This window comes from Procambarus clarkii, chromosome 77, assembly GCF_040958095.1.
Source record: "Procambarus clarkii isolate CNS0578487 chromosome 77, FALCON_Pclarkii_2.0, whole genome shotgun sequence".
Classification (NCBI taxonomy): Eukaryota; Metazoa; Arthropoda; class Malacostraca; order Decapoda; family Cambaridae; genus Procambarus; species Procambarus clarkii.
The window spans coordinates 15,450,282-15,470,281 of record NC_091226.1 but is presented as its reverse complement, the minus strand read 5'-3'; positions in this window follow the sequence as shown (position 1 = coordinate 15,470,281).

The following is a 20,000-nucleotide window of genomic DNA, read 5'->3' as shown; positions in this document are numbered from 1 at the left end:
CAAGTGTAGATATGATAAGAGCCCAGTAGGCTCAGGAACCTGTACACCAGTTGATTGACAGTTGAGAAGCGGGACCAAAGAGCCAGAGCTCAACCCCCGCAAGCACAAATAGGCGAGTACACACACACACACACACACACACACACACACACACACAAGGGCGTAAGGGGGGAGGGGGGAAGGTCCTCGCTGTGAATGGACAGCGCTCTTGAGTCGTAGTCTTAATGGCCCGGGTTCGACTCCCGGCGGAGCGGAAACAAATGGGTAGAATTTCTTTCACCCTGATGCCCCAATTCACCTAGCAGTAAATAGGTACCTGGGAGTTAGACAGCTGCTACGGGCTGCTTCCTGGAGATGTGTGTGTGGTAGAGAAAAATATATGTAGTAGACATAAGAGGAAAAAAACATTGATAAGAAAGGCGGGGTCCAAGAGCTAATATCTCGATTCTGAACGCACAAACAAATAGTAAATACACAAAATCGTAAAAAAACAAATAGTAAATACACAAAATAGTAAAAAAAACAAATAGTAAATACACAAAATAGTAAAAAAAACACATAGTAAATACACAAAATCGTAAAAAACCAAATAGTAAATACACAAAATCGTAAAAAACCAAATAGTAAATACACAAAATAGTAAAAAACCAAATAGTAAATACACAAAATAGTAAAAAAAAAACAAATAGTAAATACACAAAATCGTAAAAAAACAAATAGTAAATACACAAAATAATAAAAACACACATAGTAAATTCACAAAATAGCAAGCACACACACACCCACACGCAGCTAAAAGCTCCCCCAAAACTTCGAAAACTCGAATACCTATTTTTGACACCGTAAATTTGGGACATTTTCTAATGGTCACCTTGTCCCTGCCTTCGTGACGTGGACAGCTGCCTGCAGTTGTGCACAAAATTCTCGCTGAACAAATATATTTTCAAAATTTCTCTCTTCTGCAATATCTCCTTTTTCGAAGAACTGAATGTTTCCTTTTCAGAATTCTGAAATATAATTCAGAATATAAGGGCGGTGTTGATTTTCCTCGAAGACAATGAACTGTGTGATGTGTAGTCGTTGGAGGGAGACTTTCTTAAGGAGGTACAAGGTGGTGGCTATGTTGGGTGAAGGGGGGGGGTGGTGGTGAAGGGGGGCGGGGGTGGTGGTGAAGGGGGGGCGGGGGTGGTGGTGAAGGGGGGGGATGGATGGTGGTGATAGTGGTTGGTGAGGGTAATAGTGTGTCTTGTTTTCCAAAGACCTTAAGACACCCCGCAATAAAGATATCGTAATCTTCTCGCTGTGAATTGTAATTCCCCCTAGTTGTAAACAGCTGCGAACTGTAAATCTCCCTAGCTGTAAACAGCTGCGAACTGTAAATCCCCTAGCTGTAAACAGCTGCGAACTGTAAATCCCCTAGCTGTAAACAGCTGCGAACTGTAAATCCCCTAGCTGTAAACAGCTGTGAACTGTAAATCCCCTAGCTGTAAACAGCTGCGAACTGTAAATCCCCTAGCTGTAAACAGCTGCGAACTGTAAATCTCCCTAGCTGTAAACAGCTGCGAACTGTAAATCCCCTAGCTGTAAACAGCTTCAAACTGGAAATCCCCTAGCTGTAAACAGCTTCAAACTGTAAATCCCCTAGCTGTAAACAGCTTCAAACTGGAAATCCCCTAGCTGTAAACAGCTTCAAACTGTAAATCCCCTAGCTGTAAACAGCTTCAAACTGGAAATCCCCTAGCTGTAAACAGCTTCAAACTGTAAATCCCCTAGCTGTAAACAGCTTCAAACTGTAAATCCCGTAGTTGTAAACATCTACAAACTGCCTTTGGAACTCCGACTCCTGATTTTTCCTCAGGGTTGACTCCCGAAGTCTTTCCCAGGAGTGGGTTTAGCCACAAGACATCAGAGGTTTGAATTCAGGGTTTTCCTTCCCCTAGAAGGGCTGCCTTCCCAGGCTATCGAGTCCCATCTACCCGAAGCTGCTGGTTTTAAGGCGCCAGAGGCCCGCCTTCGCCCCTTCTCCTGTTGGTAGAAGCAGTTCCGCCGGACTTAGAGGCTAGGTCACACGTGCAGGCCAGGAGCTGGACTTGGTTGTCAGAGGCTATTTGAGACGCACGCCTTCAGGGGGGACTTTACTGGCTACGGGCTCACCATAGCCCGTGCTACTTGGAACTTTGTTCCAGGTAGCAAATTTTTAACAACATGTGCGGAGCTAATCTCCACAATCCTTCCCCCCGTGGCTATGACAACCCTTGGAACCTCACTATCTTTGAATCTTTCCCCAATTTCCTTTGTTCTTGACTAGATCTCTACTTTCGTTGGAGTTGCATACTCTATGATTGGTCTGACGTATAGGATATACAACGTTCTGAATGATTCCTTTCACAAATTTGTATGTATTTACTATTTGTGCCTGCAGGACCGAGCTGTTACTCTTGGATCCCGCCTTTCCAAACGTCAGCTGTGTAGTGTACTGACTCCCGACCTGTCATATCTACTACATATATTTTGCCCTTAGCAATTGCCTCTCAGGAGGTCTGTTTTTCCGTTGCGGAAGCTATTTAGTTGCGTGTGCGTGTGTGAGTGTGTGTGCGTGCGTGTAAGCTCACCTAGTCATGTTTACAGGGTGGAGCAAAAGCTCCTAAGACCCTCCATTCCATCTCTTGCTCAGCTAATGCAATGATGAACATTTCCTCAGAATCTTTTTTCTTATCTTGGAAGTTGCTAATTGAATTTGCGCCAACAGCCATTTCTTATAGTATTCTCTATATCCGATAAACCCTTAGGCTGATAAAGTTTTTTTCTGGTTCATCTGTCTCTCCGGCTTCCACCTGTGTCCTCTGGTCCTGCCTCATCTGTCTCTCCAGCTTCCACCCGTGTCCTCTGGTCCTGCCTCATCTGTGTCTCCAGCTTCCACCCGTGTCCTCTGGTCCTGCCTCATCTGTGTCTCCAGCTTCCACCTGTGTCCTCTGGTCCTGCCTCATCTGTGTCTCCAGCTTCCACCTGTGTCCTCTGGTCCTGCCTCATCTGTGTCTCCAGCTTCCACCCGTGTCCTCTGGTCCTGCCTCATCTGTGTCTCCAGCTTCCACCCGTGTCCTCTGGTCCTGCCTCATCTGTGTCTCCAGCTTCCACCCGTGTCCTCTGGTCCTGCCTCATCTGTGTCTCCAGCTTCCACCTGTGTCCTCTGGTCCTGCCTCATCTGTGACTCCAGCTTCCACCCGTGTCCTCTGGTCCTGCCTCATCTGTGTCTCCAGCTTCCACCTGTGTCCTCTGGTCCTGCCTCATCTGTGTCACCAGCATCCACCTGTGTCCTCTGGTCCTGCCTCATCTGTGTCTCCAGCTTCCACCCGTGTCCTCTGGTCCTGCCTCATCTGTGTCTCCAGCTTCCACCCGTGTCCTCTGGTCCTATGGTTTATCATTCTGAATTTGTCCTATTGTCCCCCGTTTCTACCTGTTAATATGTTGTGTTATTGACATATCTTTCCTGGTTTGAGAGAGAGAGAGAGAGAGAGAGAGAGAGAGAGAGAGAGAGAGAGAGAGAGAGAGAGAGAGAGAGAGAGAGAGAGAGGGGGGGGGGATGTTTACGAAGCGATCCATAACTTCCCATCTGTCTGATGTTTCTCCCAGCAAACATTACATTTTCTTCTCTCTCTCTCTCTCTCTCTCTCTCTCTCTCTCTCTCTCTCTCTCTCTCTCTCTCTCTCTCTCTCTCTCTCTCCCTCCTTTTATCTTGTCCCATGAGGTGCGTTTTCTCAGCACTGGTTCCTCAATCTTCCTTCGTCCACTTCTTAATCTTCATTAAGAAGCACAGTCAGCTATCCAAGGAAACTCTTATGTAGGAAGATAAGACGAAAATTCCAAACATTTTTCAATTTCAACATCGGGATAACCCTTTGGGTCCCGCGAAGTGGATTCACAGTACTTTAGAATGAGGTCAGTGATGTTGTTGTTATAGATTCAGCTACTCGGAACGAGTTCCAAGTAGCACGGGCTATGGTGAGCCCGTAGTAGACTTACCTGGCACAGGAGCGGGGCAAGTAGCACGGGCTATGGTGAGCCCGTAGTGGACTTACCTGGCACAGGAGCGGGGCAAGTAGCACGGACTATGGTGAGCCCGTAGTGGACTTACCTGGCACAGGAGCGGGGCAAGTAGCACGGGCTATGGTGAGCCCGTAGTGGACTTACCTGGCACAGGAGCGGGGCAAGTAGCACGGGCTATGGTGAGCCCGTAGTGGACTTACCTGGCACAGGAGCGGGGCAAGTAGCACGGGCTATGGTGAGCCCGTAGTGGACTTCCCTAGCACAGAAGGGATGCCTCTAGGTCAGTGTATAAAGAGCCGAGACATAGCCCTCATATAGAAAACCACAAAGTGTAGAGATTTGCTTCAAAACTGGCCACAGAAGTGAAAGGGCCGAACTGTGGAAGAGGTGTTAAGACACTCTCAAATCTCTCAACACGTAAGACAAGAAAGAGAGGAAAATTAAGACATGCAAAGGTTCTTGTATCTGAGCATACGCAAAGGCAAGATTTTCCAAGCTCTCACAGAATGGGGGAAAACAGGAATGGATGCCAGTGATTCAGCAGAATCATGGGGATTCAGCAGAATCATGGGAATTCAGCAGAATCATGGGGATTCAGCAGAATCATGGGGATTCAGCAGAATCATGGGGATTCAGCAGAATCATGGGGATTCAGCAGAATCATGGGGATTCAGCAGAATCTTGGGGATTCAGCAGAATCATGGGGATTCAGCAGAATCATGGGGATTCAGCAGAATCATGGGGATTCAGCAGAATCATGGGGATTCAGCAGAATCTTGGGGATTCAGCAGAATCATGGGGATTCAGCAGAATCTTGGGGATTCAGCAGAATCATGGGGATTCAGCAGAATCTTGGGGATTCAGCAGAATCATGGGGATTCAGCAGAATCTTGGGGATTCAGCAGAATCTTGGGGATTCCGCAGAATCATGGGGATTCATCCGAGTCTCAAGGATTCGGCACAGTACGAGTAGCTGTGTTGGCTACGTCCAAGCAAATTTTAAAAAGATAGTTCAAGCAACACAGATGAAAAGGCGGGATGTTGAAGCTGAAGTTCAAAATTATTTCCACATACTTGTGAATATAAACAGAAGTACACAGAAACGACACATGAATACAGAACATTTTAAATATATACATATAACACTGATGCAAACACACACACACACACACACACACACACACACACACACACACAGTCACACACACACACACACACAGTCACACACACACACACACACACACACACACACACACACACACACACACACAGTCACACACACACACACACACAGTCACACACACACACACACACACACACACACACACACACACACACACACACACAGTCACACACACACACAGTCACACACACACACACACACACACAGTCACACACACAGTCACACACACACACACACACACACACACAGTAACACACACACACACACACACACACACACACACACACACACACACACACACACACACACAGTCACACACACAGTCACACACACACACACACACACACACACACACACACACACACACACACACACACACACACATGGTGAGGGGCCTCGTAGCCTGGTGGACAGCGCGCAGGACTCGTAATTCTGTGGCGCGGGTTCGATTCCCGCACGAGGCAGAAACAAATGGGCAAAGTTTCTTTCACCCTAAGTGCCCCTGTTACCTAGCAGTAAATAGGTACCTGGGAGTTAGTCAGCTGTCACGGGCTGCTTCCTGGGGTGTGTGTGTGGTGTGAAAAAAAAAAAAAAAAAAAGTAGTAGTTAGTGTAGTTAGTAAACAGTTGATTGACAGTTGAGAGGCGGGCCGAAAGAGCAAAGCTCAACCCCCGTAAAAACACAACTAGTAAACACACAGTCACAATATGGGTACAGGAATAGACGCACATTAGAAACACACACAGGTCAACCCGTTCTCGCACTTTCGTATAGTCAATATTGACTTATTAAATACGTGCATTCGTGACATACTAAACATACTAGTTTACCTTGAAAAGCTTCATAGAAAGCACTGACCTTACCTAACCTTCTTAGTATGTTAAGATAAGCATCTTATTGCTTCGTAATTACAGTTATTACTTAACTTATTATAGGTATAGGTTAAGTAATAATTGTAATTACGAAGCAATAAGATGCTTATCTTAACATACTAAGAAGGTTAGGTAAGGTCGGTGTTTTCTATGAAGCTTTTCAAGGTAAACTAGTATGTTTAGTATGTCACATATGCACGTATTTAATAAGTCAATATTGACTGTAAGAAAGTGCGAGAACGGCTTGCACAGGTACATGAACACACAAGAACACAGAAATGAACACGCTAAAGAGAACAAAAGAACTCCAGTGGGAGGTGGCAGAGGACATAAGCTCCTCCCAGTCTGTTACCAGCCATTCAAAGACGCATTAAACACGCAAAGATCCAGCGTCTTGGAAGAGCTATGGGGACGGGACAGAACAACAGAATTAATTTTTTGGAGAAAGCCGGAATGCCGAGATGAAGATGCTGGGATGATTGATGAGCAAACCAGGAAACCCGGAGAGTCGCTCAGGAAATTTAAGATTTTCATCTTGTTGGTGGAGACGCGTGGACCAAAAAATAAAATAAAAATCCAGTGTTAAACAACTTTTTTTTTTTTAAATGCCATGGCTGCAAAATTAGCAATGGACCACAATTATAAGTTACACATTACTTTTTTTTTGGTAATATAATTTGTTGAATCGAAGGTTATCTTGAGGTTATCTTGAGATAACCTTCGATTCAACAAATTATATTACCAAAAAAAAAAAGTAATGTGTAACTTGTAATTGTGGTCCATTGCTAATTTTGCAGCCATGGCGTTTAAAAAAAAGGTTACTATTTAAATAATTGCAACGAATCAGAATGGAAAGAAAAGCATATTTGAAGCAAACAAATTCTTTAAACATATTTGAAGAAGTTTCTGAAATCCTTTCAGAAACTGAAAGGATTTCTAGGATAGGCATACACCAAAAAGAGGCATCCCCATCTCATCTCCCTATCCTACTATCCCTTCCCCCAACCAGCCCCATCCCACCCCCATCCCCCCTCATCGTCAGGCGTCAGTCGACCATACGTAAACATGACTGACCAATCTCCCCCCCCAACCTCCCCTCCCCCAGAAACAACAGGTATTTGGATGATTTTGCCCCTGTATCCTTCACTAGTTAACTGACTAGTTCCTCTCTTGATCTTAGCGAAAAAGAAACAGGGAAAAAGGAGGAAACCCCACCTCCATTTAAAACTTTGACCCAAATATCAGAGTAACGAGGTTATCGCGAATAACCGAACTCAATTACGGGATCACCATAGCCCGTGCTACATGGACACTTCGTTCTGAGTAGCTAAATCTAAAGCAACAACAATAATCTCTTGGTATTTTTATACACCTGATAATCTACTTCCGTCCCTCCTTCACTACATATTTTTTGTCTTGGGAGACTCTTCCCCCCCCCCCCATGACTCCAGGAGAACTCTTTCTCTCCATCACTTACTTCCATTTTTAACCTATACCTTCTCTAATTCCTCCTCCTGTATAATATCTCCACATCTCCCTCTTCCTCGTCATCTTCAACTTCTTTCATGCCCTCTTTTCTCTCTCTCTCTTTCTCTCTCTGCTGCAGTATATCCTCCTCTCTTATCTCCTAAATCCTCGTTCCTCTACCTCTTCTCCTCCCATGTCTCTCTCTCTCCCTTTCTCGTGCTCTGTTTGGTTTCTTCCTGTGTTTCGAATTTGTCTTCCAGCCCTACGTCCTAAACTTCCATCCCATGCAATCCCACTATCTCAAATCACCGTGAAGCTCAAGAGACAGAAGTCAACTGAATAACCAAGAAGTCTTAAGGTTAGGAATACAAATAACAATAGTATTCAGAACACACCAGGGGAGCTTATCGCAAGAGAGAGAGAGAGAGAGAGACACAGAGAGAGAGAGACAGAGACACAGAGAGAGAGAGAGAGAGAGAGAGAGAGAGAGAGAGAGAGAGAGAGAGAGAGAGAGAGAGAGAGAGACAGAGACAGAGACACAGAGACACAGAGAGAGAGACAGAGAGAGAGACAGAGAGAGAGACAGAGAGAGAGACAGAGAGAGAGACAGAGACACAGACACACAGACAGAGAGACAGAGAGAGACAGAGACAGAGACAGAGAGAGACAGAGACAGAGACACAGACAGAGAGACAGAGAGACAGAGAGAGACAGAGACAGAGAGAGACAGAGAGACAGAGAGAGACAGAGAGACAGAGAGAGAGACATTGAGACAGAGACAGAGACTGATATTACAGCTGTGGTTAAGACAACTCATCAAGATGATTACCAATTAAATATTTCTCAGTGGCTCGTCAGATCATCTGAAGAGTAGGAGACCAGAGGATCTGAGGTGTCTTATATCTGAGATCTCAGATATAAGACACCTCAGATCCTGCGATCTGAGGTGTCTCTGAGATCTGCCAGTTATAAATGAGTCAGTCTGAGAATGTTACAGTTGAAGACACAAATGGAAATACAGACTGTTATAGGAGTCATGAGAGCATGCGGAGGCTTAGTTTTGTTATTGTATTAGATTTAGCTACTCAGAACGAAATGTCCATGTAGCACGGGCTATGGCGAGCCCGTAAAAATGCCTAGGTGTAATTAAAACACCATACGCCCAGGAGCAACCTTTTTTCCCCACAGAATATCAAAACTTTTAATTGTTGGAGATTTAAATACTGGAGAAATAGACTGGGAGACAAGACCCGTATTGATGGCCCTGATGTATAGGGAACAAAGTTTGTAAACACCACTTAAGCGAATTCCTAAGACACCACGTTATAAAAAATAGAACTGGAGCAGACATGGGAAGCAGCATTACACCTGGGATGGGATGTCTGGGATGCTCCAGGACGCAGGTTCGAATCCTCGTCACGGCCCTTGTGGATTTGTTCATGGGAAGCAGATTTGACTAGCAGGCGATGAGTCACAATAACGTGGCTAAAGTAACTTGACCAGACCACACACTAGAAGGTGAAGGGACGACGACGTTTCGGTCCGTCCTGGACCACTCTCAAGTCGAAGAATAGTCACGAATAGGGACGACGACCGAAACGTCGTCGTCCCTTCACCTTCTAGTGTGTGGTCTGGTCAACAGACTTGACTTCATCTTCACCCAGGCAGACATCAAGAAAATAAACAATTAACTACCACTGGATACAGTACCCACAGAGCCTTGGTCTCTCAATTCAATCATTCAAATGAAAATCAAAGTAATATTAAGAGATTATATTCACCGGAATTTTTTGGGGCTCGAACCCTGGGACTCCAGCCGTGGTGTTCAAAGACACGGGAGGGGTCGACTGTTCGAGTCTCCTACAACCCAAGTGAATGGAATGTTTATTTCACAGAAGTGTATGGATGGCACTTGAATAATTAGAGATGTAGATCGACCTTCACCATGCAGGGAAAAATCATTTCAGAATATTGGAATTTTTAATAGAGTTCGTGTCGAAGGAAACCAAATTCAGGGAAAGGTCTGTTGACGCTTACATGTTCTATGGATTTTCTTGAGGTTATCTTGAGGTTATCTTGAGGTTATCTTGAGGTTATCTTGAGATGATTTCGAGAGTCAGAATTCGGCTCAAAAATCACGCTCAGGAGTCAAATTTCCGACATTTCAGATATTTTGAAAACTGCAGGGGGGGGGGGGGGGGAGTTGGGCAAAAATATAACCCATTGCCGTTTTCAGAAATTGGCATATTTTCGGGATAAAAAGTCGTAATTTGAAAATGAAAATAGGTGTTAACGAAATCTTATGTAACATAACGTTAAATCATTCCTTCCAAAACAATTCTATATTACAATGGTCAAAGAGGGTAAAACGCCATTAGGTAAGTTATTCGATACGACTGCAGACCTGACTTAAGTCTATCAAAGAATTTTTCCTTCTATATCATTTTCCTATATCTATATCACTCGTTATTGCATGTGAATGTGTGCATCATTTGCGTATATCAAGTACATAAAAACACATTCGTCGTGTTTAAAGAGGTAAATGAAGCATTTCAAAGCTAATTACGAAACTAGCTTTTAAATTGACAGTGGAGGGGGCTATCTTATCTTGAGATGATTTCGGGGCTTTAGTGTCCCCGCGGCCCGGTCCTCGACCAGGCCTCCCAACTGGGCAAACTTTCATTACAGTAACTCCTGCTCATATTTTTAAACTGATAAAAATGGTAGCGTAGTGGTCTGCGTAAGATAATACCTATCCACTAGGAAGCAAGCAGCAGCTGTGAGAGTGGAGGCATATGACTGCAACTAGTCCTCATGCCAAGTCCATTCCATCCAGCGGTCAACCCCAAAGAGTCCATTCATCATTTTTAAAATGTTCATACGAAACAGGAATTTTGTAAAAAATTAATATTGTTATATATTAGCATACTTTGCATATATAGGCATAGGTTAGGTTAGGTGTTTAGGTTCTGTTGGCGATTATTTGTATTTGTAGTACGTGGGTGAAGCATTTACAGCGTTGTGGTTCGAACACAAGTCGTCAGTGAAGCACTTGTTCCGGAAGTGTTCGAACGTCAGCAGTTGAGAGTCGTGTGTAAACCTTTTTTTCATTCATAAACAGCGGGGGGGGGGTTGGCGGGTGGATGGAATGAAATTTGGGTCTTTCTTTGGAGGACTTTTGACAAATTCTGCATCTTTTATTAATCATTCAGAATGTATTAAAATAAAACAAAAAATAATACATTAGTTTATTCGCTGTTTAAGATCATTACAAGTCTTATCTTTGAGGTAATATTTAATGTAATATTTTCTTTTCCTTTCCCTAATTGTGGGATAAATCCACATCATTTGCTCGTTACCTCACAGACTTGAAGAACTACAAGAGTTTTATAAGTAAATGTCAAGACCATTAAGTAGATTACATTGCGTTATCTTAAGATATTTTTATCGTGGGAATTTGCAGTGTGATTTGCAGCCGTGCACTTGCAATCCTGAGTAAACAACACTACAGGGTTATCTTGAGGTTATCTTGAGATGATTTCGGGGCTTTAGTATCCCCGCGACCCGGGGACACTATCGTTTCTTGCCTATCGGAGAGAAACGATAGGCAGAGTTTCTTTCACCCTATGCCCCTGTTACCTAGCAGTAAATAGGTACCTGGGAGTTAGTCAGCTGTCACGGGCTTCTTCCTAGTGTGTGTGTGTGTGTGTGTGTGTGTGTGTGTGTGTGTGTGTGTGTGTGTGTGTGTGTGTGTGTGTGTGTGTGTGTGGGGAAAAAAATAGTAGTAGAAACAGTTGATTGACGGTTGAGAGGCGGGCCGAAAGAACAGAGCTCAACCCCCGCAAGCTCAACTAGGTGAACACAACTAGATGTACACACACACACACACACACACACACACACACACACACACACACACACACACACACACACACACACACACATGGGGAAGTAATGTGGTGGAGGCTGACTCCACACACAGTTTCAAATGTAGATATGATAGAGCCCAGTAGGCTCAGGAATCTGTACACCAGTTGATTGACGGTTGAGAGGCGGGACCAAAGAGCCAGAGCTCAACCCCCGCAAGCACAATTAGGTGAGTACACACCTGACGAGTCCTATGCTATCATTGAAGCCATTGTCAATACTGTCTTCAGCATTATTGACCTCTACTGACTTTCCTTTGGTCATTAAATATACATTAACTCTGTGAAAGGTTCTGGAACAAAAAATGGTATATGCAGAAGGTGACTTCCTTTCAAGGATGATATAGGGGTTGACCTCACCGACCTTAATCGACTCTTAACAAACATTCTTGCATAACGTTAAATTATCGCCGAGTACATGTTGATAACTAGATAAATCTGGCTACATACACTATGGTTATCTTGAGGTTATCTTGAGATGATTTCGAGGCATTTTAGTGTCCCCGCGGCCCGGTCCTCGACCAGGCCTCCACCCCCAGGAAGCAGCCCGTGACAGCTGACTAACACCCAGGTACCTATTTTACTGCGTTGGATTTCGCAATAGGAGCCAATCCTACTTGAAGTTGAGGCATGGGGGTGTCAACCCCACCACCCTATGACATTTGCTATACACTCACAATTCAACATTAAAAGTTATGTGAGGTAAATTGTATCTGGCCTCCACTCTGACAGACAGATACTCATATATATATATATATATATATATATATATATATATATATATATATATATATATATATATATATATATATAAATATATATATATATATATATATATATATATATATATATATATATATATATATATATATATGCAGGCGATGAGTCACAATAACGTGGCTAAAGTATGTTGACCAGACAACACACTAGAAGGTGAAGGGACGACGACGTTTCGGTCCGTCCTGGACCATTTTCAAGTCATTCTCAATCGACTTGAAAATGGTCCAGGACGGACCAATACGTCGTCGTCCCTTCACCTTCTAGTGTATGGTCTGGTCAACATAGATAGATGGGGTACCCAGCGATGCCCGGGTCTGTTTCTCTCCATCTCTCCCATTGTCCCTCAGCTAATTAATAGTTTTAGAGTATGTCACCCCCCCAACCCGCTCTCGCACAAGACAGCACATTTAGGACTTATTGCTTATAGTCACTATTTCGCTTATAAATAAGTATATATGTGACATATTCCAAGCAATATTTTTTTTTTGGGGGGGGCACTAATTCTTCCTCTCAGTTTTATTAAACAATAGAGATTTTATACAACATTTGACAATATCCTTCGTTATTTTACAATTTATTTAAATATTTTAGTTTTGTTATTTTTATAAAACTGTAATATCAATATAGGTATAGATTCAGTATTAATTGTTATATCCTAACATACTAAGAAGGTTAGGTTAGGTCGGTGTTTTCTATTCAGCATTTCAAGGTAAACTCAAATATTCACAATAAATTAGTATGTCACATATGCACTTATTCATATGCCAAATATTGACTATAAGCAATTGCGAGAACGGGTTGCACCCCATCATGGGCCCCCATCTTAAAAGAACCATATAAGAAAATACAAGTTTACAACGAGGCTATCACATAATTACAAGAGATGAGGAATGAAGAGAGATCGAAGGAACTAAACCTGTCGACGCTAGAAAATAGAAGAAAGGGCGGGATATGATAGAGACATATAAAATACTTAGAGGGAATTGACAGAGTGGAAAAAGAGGAAATATCTACAATGAAGAGAAACAAAATACACACGAATGAAAGCTTGAGACTCGGATAAGTCATAGAGAAGTTAGAAAGTGTTTTTCTAGTATCTTGAGGTTATCTTGAGATGATTTCGGGGCTTAGCGTCCCAGCGGCCCGGTCCTCATAACCACCACCTGCAACAAACAACTCGTGGCAAGGTTATGGATTACTTAAGCCCGCGGTAAATCCCGCCATGTGGATTACTACGGAGCCTGAGAAGTATGGCGACTGAGGACACCATTCTCAGCATATTGAGTGCATCAAAGACCCGGTTAAAACTTCCCTTCCGCGATAACCTAAATCAGCCCCAGAAGCCTGCTGTTGATAGCGTTAAGGCTCTCAGTGGACGACAATGTATCTCTCTTGGAGATTCCAGCTTGAAGCCCGGGGCTCCAGCTTGAAGCCCGGGGCTCCAGCTTGAAGCCCGGGGCTCCAGCTTGAAGCCCGGGGCTCCAGCTTGAAGCCCGGGGCTCCAGCTTGAAGCCCGGGGCTCCAGCTTGAAGCCCGGGGCTCCAGCTTGAAGCCCGGGGCTCCAGCTTGAAGCGAGGAAGCGATATGTGAATACGGAAAGAGAAGGTCCCAGGTTACATTACTGTTGTAGCATGTCGTGGCTCAGTGGGTTAAGGCGTGTGCTTGGGAGTACCCAGTGTGGAGGTTCGAGCCCTTCTCATGACCCCTACTGACCTCTCATTGATACATCACGTTAATGACATTTTTTTGGGCAATAATAATAATAATAGATAGGATTAGGAGGTGACTGGAAGGATTAGGAGGTGAATGGAAGGATTAGGAGGTAAATGGGAGGATTAGGAGGTGAACTAAAGGATTAGGAGATGAATGGAATGATTATGAGGTGAATGGAATGATTATGAGGTGAATCGAAGGATTAGGACGTGAATGAAAGGATTAGGAGGTGAATGGAAGGATTAGGAGGTGAATGGAAGGATTAGTAAGTGAATGGAAGGATTAGGTGGTGAATCGAAGGATTAGAAGGTGAATGAAAGGATTAGAAGGTGAATGGAAGGATTATGAGGTGAATCGAAGGATTAGGAGGTGAATGAAAGGATTAGAAGGTGAATGGAATGATTAGGGAACATCACCATGAAAGCAACAACCTGATCAGAGTCATTACGATAAGGCTCTTCAACCTAAGAGTAATGCCTTAAAATAAAAAAATAAAGGCAGTTGAAGGTATTTCAACCACCAACTTCAATTCATCAAACAAGGGTGATGAGCCGCGTGGCACTATGGTGCTATTACATAAGGGTGACCAGTATGTGATAGCTGGGTCCCCTGGAGCTAATAGTTATTCCATTGACCTGTAGGAGACTCGAACCCTGGACCCCGCGTGTGAGAGACCGAAGCCTATGGTGCCATTACATAAGGGTGACCAGTATGTGATGGCTGGGTCCCTGGAGCTAATACTTATTCCATTGACCTGTAGGAGACTCGAACCCTGGACCCCGCGTGTGAGAGACCGAAGCCTATGGTGCCATTACATAAGGGTGACCAATATGTGATGGCTGGGTCCCTGGAGCTAATAGTTATTCCATTGACCTGTAGGAGACTCGAACCCTGGACCCCGCGTGTGAGAGACCGAAGCCTATGGTGCCATTACATAAGGGTGACCAATATGTGATGGCTGGGTCCCTGGAGCTAATACTTATTCCATTGACCTGTAGGAGACTCGAACCCTGGACCCCGCGTGTGTGAAACCGCAGCTCTATCGACCGTGCTATTGAGAGGTATTAATAAGGAAATTTTCCATAGGCAGCAGTCTGCTGTCAAACTGAAATTTTCAACTTAATGTCTATCTCCAGGGAAGTGAGGATAGCAATTTGGCAAATAGTTATCTTGCAAGGATATACAGGTGAGTTGAGGTGGAAGGTAAGATATCCATCAGGAGAAAGTACTAAGCCATTATGACTATATAACACTTGAAAACGATACGAGGACAATTGACTAGGATTGGACGGAGGAAAGGAATAGTATCTGGGATTGAACGCAGACCTGCAAGAAGCAAGACCGTAGCTATACCAACCAATACAAGTGGTTGGGTACATACATAGGCGAGTAAATACAGGTTACTAAACACACACACACACACACACACACACACACACACACACACACACACACACACACACACACACACAGTCATACATGCCAAACACTGCCCAAACGGACACACACATCAATACTATCCATCTCTAACAGGAAATTGGAAATGCTTGCTTGACAGCTTCGGACATTGTCTATGTAGCCATATCGTGGAGGGTAGAGCCAGAGGGAGAGGCACTTTGTGTTGCTCTTAAACGTTGACGCTTAGCGAGGACCACTTATAGCAACGTTTAGCGAGGACCACCTTTAGCGAGGACCACCTTTAGCGAGGACCACCTTTAGCGAGGACCACCTATAACACGGACCACCTTTAGCGAGGACCACCTTTAGCGAGGACCACCTATAACACGGACCACCTATAACACGGACCACCTTTAGCATTTCCTCCCTTCATGGGCCGGAAACAATGTCAATTTTATTGGCCCTCTGGCCAACGCAATGGCCAAAAACGACGTACCGTTGTCTAAGAAAACACTCCCTGTTGTTAACGGGCAATCAACGGGATATATCTTCATGGGAATAATCGAAGTATCTGAATTGTTGCTCCTGCAACGACCGCTTCTCCCTGTGGAACATGATCATTGCCGTATTGCAAGGCTGTTGAAATGGCTGCTGGAATGGCCCGCTAGTTATCACCATCTCACCAAGAGAGCCGGTCGGCCGAGCGGACAGCACGCTGGACTTGTGATCCTGTGGTCGATCCCGGGCGCCGGCGAGAAACAATAGGCAGAGTTTCTTTCACCCTAAGCCCCTGTTATCTAGCAGTAAAATAGGTACCTGGGTGTTAGTCAGCTGTCACGGGCTGCTTCCTGTGGGTGGAGGCCTGGTCGAGGACCGGGCCGCGGGGACACTAAAGCCCCGAAATCATCTCAAGATAACCTCAAGAAGATCTCTGAACCGCGTTATCTTGTGCAGAGCTCATGTGCAGAGCTCATGTTGAATGACACTTTTTTTGCAATATAAAATGATGATATATCTACCCGGCAATGATATTTATATGTGGGATAGGCTGTAGGAACGCGTATAGATCACCAAGAACTCTAAATGACCCAACCAGGATTCGAACCCATGACGGCTAGGATCACCCCTAAACGTACATAGTACCGTGACCACCGCACCATGAGTGTGAGTGAGTGAGAGAGTGTGTGTGTGTGTGTGTGTGTGTGTGTGTGTGTGTGTGTGTGTGTGTGTGTGTGTGTGTGTGTGTGTGTGTGTGTGTGTGTGTGTGTGTATTCACTTAGTTGTGTTTGCGGGGGTTGAGCTCTGCTCTTTCGGCCCGCATCTCAACTGTCAATCAATCAACTGTTACTAACTACTAACTAATTTTGTTCCCACACACACACACACACACACACACACACACACACACACACACAACCAGAATACAGCTGCTGTATTATATAATCGAAAAGAGAAAGGGTGAAAGCAAATGAAACGATTAAGATTAAGAAAAGTGATGCCAGGAGGAAGATGCATATAGTCAAGATGTTTACGAAAGAAGAAAATAGAATATATAGGACCCACAGCATCCAAACATCGGAGGCAATTTAAACAATAAAAGGACTTAAAAGAGGCAGACTGAACCTATACAAAAGAAAATCAGAAAAAAGCCGAGACAAGAAATGAGATGAAACGCAGCATGAAGCGACCTCATGACAGCAGAACAATTGGATACATTATTATACATCATGATACATCATTATACATTATTATACATCATGATACATCATTATACATTATTATACATCATGATACATCATTATACATTATTATACATCATGATACATCATTATACATTATTATACATCATGATACATCATGCAACCCGTTCTCGCAAATTTAATAAGTCAATATTGAGTTATTAGTTGCGTGCATAGGTGACATACTAAACATAATAGTTTCCCTTGAAAAGCTTCATAGAAAACACCGACCTTACCTAACCTACTTAGTATGTTAAAATAAGCATCTTATAGCTTCGTAATTACAATTGTTACTTAACCTATTATAGGTATAGGTTAGGTAATAATTGTAATTACGAAGCAATAAGATACTTATCTTAACATTAACATAAAATTTGCGAGAACGGGTTGCATCATTATACATTATGATACATCATTATACATCATGATACATCATTATACATTACCAGAGAGAGATACATCTCCAGTAGAACGTTTCAAGTGCTCAGAAATAAGCTTGGAGTGAGGAAGCAGCCCTCCTTACCTTGAGGTTACCTTGAGGTGCTTCCGGGGCTTAGCGTCCCCGCGGCCCGGTCGTCGACCAGGCCTCCTCGTTGCTGGACTGATCAACCAGGCTGTTGGACGCGGATGCTCGCAGCCTGACGTATGAGTCACAGCCTGGTTGATCAGGTATCCTTTGGAGGTGCTTATCCAGTTCTCTCTTGAACACTGTGAGGGGATTGCCAGTTATGCCCCTTATGTGTAGCGGAGTCCTCTTAAAAGTTCCCCAACGATCAGAAAACGGTCAGTTTAAAGTGGTCTCTCCTAACCCACCAGAGGACCCAAAACAGAAAACGGGACAACACGTCACTTTGTCAGCCGTTTTCATTTTTCTAATACGAGAATTTTTGGCCTTAAGTAACGCATACGTGCGAAAAGCGACGTTCTTTTTAGGAGGACAGGTTGAAGAAGAACCATGAAGAGTTTTATCTGCTATTCAGTACGTTGTGGCCATCGTCCTGTCCTTATGCTACTTATAGCTTCATTACGTTACACTTGCACGAGTTAAACTCTAGAAACCATTTGTTGGATCATCCCCAAAGTTTGCCTAAAACACGCTATCGAGTTTGCTATCCTTCATCTTATTAATGTTTGCGATATCCTCAATGATATGCAGGACAATATCGCCAGTGGACGATCATTTACGTATATCAAAAGAGGAGGGAATTTTCAGGGGAAAGCGCCAAGCCATTACGACTATATAGCACTTGGAAGGGGTCAGGATAAGGATTTGGGGATGGGACAGGGGGAAAGGAATGGTGCCCCAACCACTTGTGGACGGTCGGGGATTGAACGCCGACCAGCACGAACGGAATATTACAAGTCCTTCTATTGGTTCCCCGTGTGTAGCCACAGTTCACTGACGCCACATTTCACATCTGGCTATGTCCACGGCGCTGGAACTAATCTTATTGGCGTTTGCCTTTCCATTGGAGAGTTTCGGCGCTGTGGAGAGGGGGGACCTGCTGCATGGGTAACAGCTTCTCCTCCATGTCAACCTACCCTGGCTTTGCGCCCTGGAGAGGCCACTCCAGACCGACAATCAGAGCACAACTCCATAATCTCCTGAGACTGATAAATGCCAACTACTACCATAAAATCTCTCCTCTCTAGTGGATGTTCTACCGTTTACTTGGGCTGGTCGGTAGAGCGACGGTCTCGCTTCATGCAGGTCGGCGTTCAATCCCCGACCGTCCACAAGTGGTTGGGGCACCATTCCTTACCCTCCGTCCCATCCCAAATCCGTATCCTGACCCTCTTCCAAGTGCTATATAGTCGTAATGACTTGGCGCTTTCCCCCTGATAGTTCCTTCCTTCCATCTCACACAATGGCTCTTTGTCTTCAGTTACTTAGATACTCCTTTACCCAATAGGGCAGTAACCAAGCCCTTCCTGCCTGGTTGTAAAACTTCGGCTTTAGTTCCATAATTTGTTCTGTCCTTCCTATATATATATCCCTCGTTCTTCTCATTTAATAGTTTTACTTACACAGTATTTACACCTTGGGAGTAGCTGTGTGCCCGTCTCTATCTTCTCTTCGAACAGGGGACAAAGTTAATGATTGTTTTGTGACTGCGTTCGAAAGTTCATCTAGTCTTACGGGGTCGACTTATTATCCAATGGCGTTCCTAATATAGATTTCCTCATTTCTGATTCGTCCGTTTCAATTGGCTGGTTGGCTAATCACTCGCTTCTTGCAGGGTCAGCGTTCGATTCCCCTTTATATGCCAGCCAATTACCTCGTAATCCCTTGCATAAAGAGGTAAGCCCTTCCATGAGGACATACTCAAGTGTCAATAAACACTCACTATTCTGAAGGTGGACCTCAACACTGTCTGGGAGGACTGAGCGAGATAGCCAAGATAGCAGGTATTGGAGGTTGTGGCATGTCTATTGGAGGAGTGGGAAGTGGAATGTCTATTGGAGGAGTGGGAAGTGGAATGTCTATTGGAGGAGTGGGAAGTGGAATGTCTATTGGAGGAGTGGGAAGTGGAATGTCTATTGGAGGAGTGGGAAGTGGAATGTCTATTGGAGGAGTGGGAAGTGGAATGTCTATTGGAGGAGTGGGAAGTGAAATGTCTATTGGAGGAGTGGGAAGTGAAATGTCTATTGGAGGAGTGGGAAGTGAAATGTCTATTGGAGGAGTGGGAAGTGAAATGTCTATTGGAGGAGTGGGAAGTGAAATGTCTATTGGAGTGGGTAGTGGAATGTCTGTTGGAGTGGGTAGTGGAATGTCTATTGGAGTGGGAAGTGGAATGTCTATTGGAGTGGGAAGTGGAATGTCTATTGGAGTGGGAAGTGGAATGTCTATTGGAGTGGGAAGTGGAATGTCTATTGG